This window comes from Gymnogyps californianus, chromosome 26, assembly GCF_018139145.2.
Source record: "Gymnogyps californianus isolate 813 chromosome 26, ASM1813914v2, whole genome shotgun sequence".
Taxonomy (NCBI): Eukaryota; Metazoa; Chordata; class Aves; order Accipitriformes; family Cathartidae; genus Gymnogyps; species Gymnogyps californianus.
The window spans coordinates 2,308,312-2,312,389 of record NC_059496.1 but is presented as its reverse complement, the minus strand read 5'-3'; the positions used below and the strand labels follow the sequence as shown (position 1 = coordinate 2,312,389).

The 4,078-nt window shown below is 44.1% G+C and overlaps 1 pseudogene; it reads left to right on the top strand.

Moving 5' to 3' along the window:
* Window positions 1–225: 225 nt before the first annotated feature.
* Window positions 226–3,530, top strand: LOC127025990 (ribosomal protein S6 kinase alpha-3-like; annotated as a pseudogene).
* The last annotated feature ends 548 nt before the right edge of the window (window positions 3,531–4,078 follow it).

The following is a 4,078-nucleotide window of genomic DNA, read 5'->3' as shown; positions in this document are numbered from 1 at the left end:
CGCAGTTATTGTCAAATCTCTGCACGGGCACAATCCTAACCGGGGGGACACCCAAATCCTATTCCGAGAATCATTCTGCCCAGATGAAAGAGAGAAGGTATTAACTAAGGATGCGGAATTAGCACGACAGGTGGGAGGAGGGAGAAATCCATGGCCGACACTAAATCCGAACGGGAACTATAATATGGCCGGAGACAGAGCCCATTGCCAAACAGCCCTAAGAAATTTAATAGAGGCAATTGGAGCATGTGGAGAACGTAGGGTGATGTTCACAGAAGACGATGTTAAATTTTACCTGGCAGAATTAGCACTTGCTTTAGACCATGTACATAGTGGTGGAATAATATACCGGGACCTAAAACCAGAAAACATCCTTCTGATGAGGAAGGACATATCAAATTAGCAGATTTTGGCTTAAGTGAGGTGTCAATTGATCGTGAAAAAAAAGCCTTCTCTTTCTGTGCAACAGTGGAATATATGGCGCCAGAAGTCATTAAGAGCGGAGGCCTTACACGGAGCGCAGACTGGTGGTCTTTTGGTGTTGTAATGTTTGAAATGCTCACTGGTACTCTGCCTTTCCAAGGGAAAGACAGAAAAGAAACCATGACACTGATTCTCGAGGCCAAACTTGGAATGCCCCAGTTCTTGAGCCCGGAAGCAGAGAGTCTTCTGCGAGTGCTCTTCAAAAGAAACCCAGCAAACAGATTAGGAGCAGGCCTAGATGGAGTTGAAGAAATTAAGAGGCATGCATTCTTTTCCAAAATAGATTGGAATAGATTGTACAGGAGAGAAATTGATCCCCCTTTTAAACCTGCAACTGGCAGACCTGAAGATACGTTTTATTTTGACCCTGAGTTTACAGCAAAAACTCCAGAAGATTTGCCTGGTCTCCCACCTAGTGCTAACGCGCATCAACTTGTTCGGGGATTTAGTTCTGTAGCTATTGCATCAAATGACGAAAGCCAGGCAGTGCAGACAGTTGGAGTGCATTCCGTTGTCCAGCAGTTGCACAGGAACAGCATTCAGTTTACTGATAGATACGAAGTGAAGGAAGATATCAGAGTTGGGTCTTACTCTGTCTATAAGAGATGTATTCATAAAGCTTTAAACAGGAATATGCTGTAAAGATTATAGACAAGAGTAAAAGAGATCCAAGAAAGGAGATTGAAATCCTACTGCGCTATGGCCACCATCCAAATATTATTACCCTAAAAGATGTGCATGATGATGGAAAATACGCATACATAGTAACAGAACTTACGAAAGGAGGGCAACTGCTGGATAAAATTCATAGACAAATTTTTTTCTCGGAACGAGAAGCTAGTGCCGTTCTGTTCACAATAACAAGAACGGTTGAGTACCTCCATGCGCAAGGGGTTGTTCATGGAGAGCTGAAGCCTAGCAATATTCTTTATGTTGATGAATCTGGTAATCCAGAATCCATTCGACTTTGTGAATTTGGCCTTGCAAAACAACTACGAGTAGAAAATGGTCTTCTGAGGAGTCCATGTTACACAGCAAGTTTTGCTGCACCAGAGGTTTTACAGAGGCAAGGTTACGATGCTGCATGGGACATATGGAGCCTTGGTGTTCTACTTTATACCATGCTTGCTGGCTACCCTCCTTTTGTAACTGGTCCTGATGATACCCCAGAGGAGATTTTGGCCCGAATAGGTAGCGGGAAGTTGTCTCTCAGCGGTGGTTATTGGAATACCGTTTCAGATACAGCTAAGGACCTTCTTTCAAAAATGCTTCATGTTAACCCACATCAAAGACTGACTGCAGCCCAAGTCCTCAGTCACCCCTGGATAGTTCACTGTGACCAGTTGCCTCAATACCAGCTAAACAGGCAGGATGCTCCCCTGTAGTGAAGGGTGCAAGAGCAGCAGCTTACTCTGCTTTGATCGTAATCAGTCACCAGTTTTGGGAGCCAGTCGGCCATTCTCCTCTTGCTCAGAGCATTATTTTTCATAAGGAATGGGTTTTTTAATCCCCTAAAATATTCTTTGTTACAGGTAGAGATGGACAGTTTATGTTAAGCACTTAGCTTAAACAGTCCATTTCTATTAGCACTATATACTTTGTGCCATCCAACATCTTGTATGTTTTTGTAAACAGTTCACAAGCAGTACAGTTCCGTGCTGTTTTCTTTAATGTATACATGCCTTGTTTTACTTAGATATTATTAATCCTTTTGACAATTAAGTCTGATTAAACAGGTCACCTGGATTAGTCAGCATTGTTGGACAGCTCTAAAAGAAGGCTCACCGTTAAACAGCTATTGAATGTAATGCTATGAAGATGTGTTTCTCCTTGCCTGTGCCTTTTCTACATTTCTGTGGTTTGGATGCTGCATGTCATGTTATGAAAATCAGGATACTGTTTATAGTATTGGAAATGTAAACAGTGGATCTCTCACGATACACCACTCACTTGCGATGGACATTTTGATAGAAATTGGTTAGCCATTGGACTCCCTGTGTGTATGGTTTCTTCCTTTTTTGCCCCCCTTTTTGGCTTATCTATTGTTTGTTGTTTAATCATGGTTTTTATGGACTGAGTTCTTCAAATTACAGCCTATGATGTATACTTTTAAGCCCATGGTTGAAATAGACACTACTGAGTTTTGAGCACTGGGGAATCCATCCCAGTATTGCAGTTCTCCAAAAGAAAACTAGTGCATTTCAGGAATAAGTTGCCAGAAGCCGCATTTTGCAACGGTTTCTCTGGCTGCAGCATACACCCTGCTTAAAGGGGAAGGTGGGCAGGGTCAGGAGGTGCTGCTTGGCTAAGGTGTTCTGCTCTCTGATTGCACTTTCTCTTCACTGTATGCTGCTAACTGTTTTAAGAACCAAAGTTATATTCTTAAGTAAGCTTTTTTCCTCTCTTGCCTCTGCACGTACCTGCCCTATCTCTATCTCGGTCTCAGAGACTTGCCCTCTGTTTTGGATGGAGGGGTGGAAGAGTGTTTAGTTAACCTGTGTGGCAGGTGCACCCGCCCGATAGAGACCGAAACTTGTGGAGGTGGCTCTGAGCCTTATAAGGGAAACATATTGGGATTCGATATGCTGGCAGGCAAACGATGGTACCTACCTCATTTTTGTCCTACGGGACCATTAACGGGCGACGCTCCCAAACCGGACAAGCAAAAGGGCCAGTTCCCATTGAGAACATACAGGCCAACCCGTCATGGTAAAACTGCCCTCTGTTGGCACTGTACCCACGATCCTGGCGAAACCCAGAGGCTTACATGCCTGGGAGGCCTTAGATAGGAAAGGGAAAGGCCATCGCATAAGTACTCGATGGATAATTCCTAATTTCTGAGACCCGGTCGCAAGGCCCGAGGTGCAATTTGTGTCCTCTTGCAGGACTATGGAAAAGCAAACTATTCGGACACTCCCACTGATGGCAGTAACAACAGCGGGCATGGACAACAAGAACCTGGACAGCAAGGTGGTGGCTCAACTGATAGTGGGATTTGCATGTATGGTGAACTTAACTTCAATAACAGCCTGTCTGCCCAGTCCTAAGTCAGTAGAGGAGCCCCTACCAATCTTTGTGCAAACCACTAATATATCACTAACCCTTGAACTCCCATGGCAACAGTGCAATAATTCCAGCCGGGCCTGGGGAACGGATGGAAAGGATGGAGGTCACACTCATACCATCTATAGCTGGTCACCTGGCGCAATAAATGCCAATTCAATATGGTGTAATTACTCTTCCTACCCCAATAACGCCACGGGTGGAGTTTTAATGGTACATGCCATGCTTAATGTCCTGGGAATTACTGAACATCATGACCAATGGAAAACAGATGATCATTCCTGCAATATACTGAACTGTTAAACCACTGGTGTATTAAACACCCGAGAGTAATGGTAGCAATTGCCCAACGCTTGTCAAGAACCAGGGTTCAAGGGAGCCTGGGAAAAACATCCCCTCAATTGCACATGGGGACCTGACTGGATTGCGCAAAGGAATGGGGCACCACCAGTAAAAAAAAAAAACCAACACTTTGGGACTGCCAAACAGAAATGCAATGTAAAAACATAGATAAAAGGCCATTATTGTGATG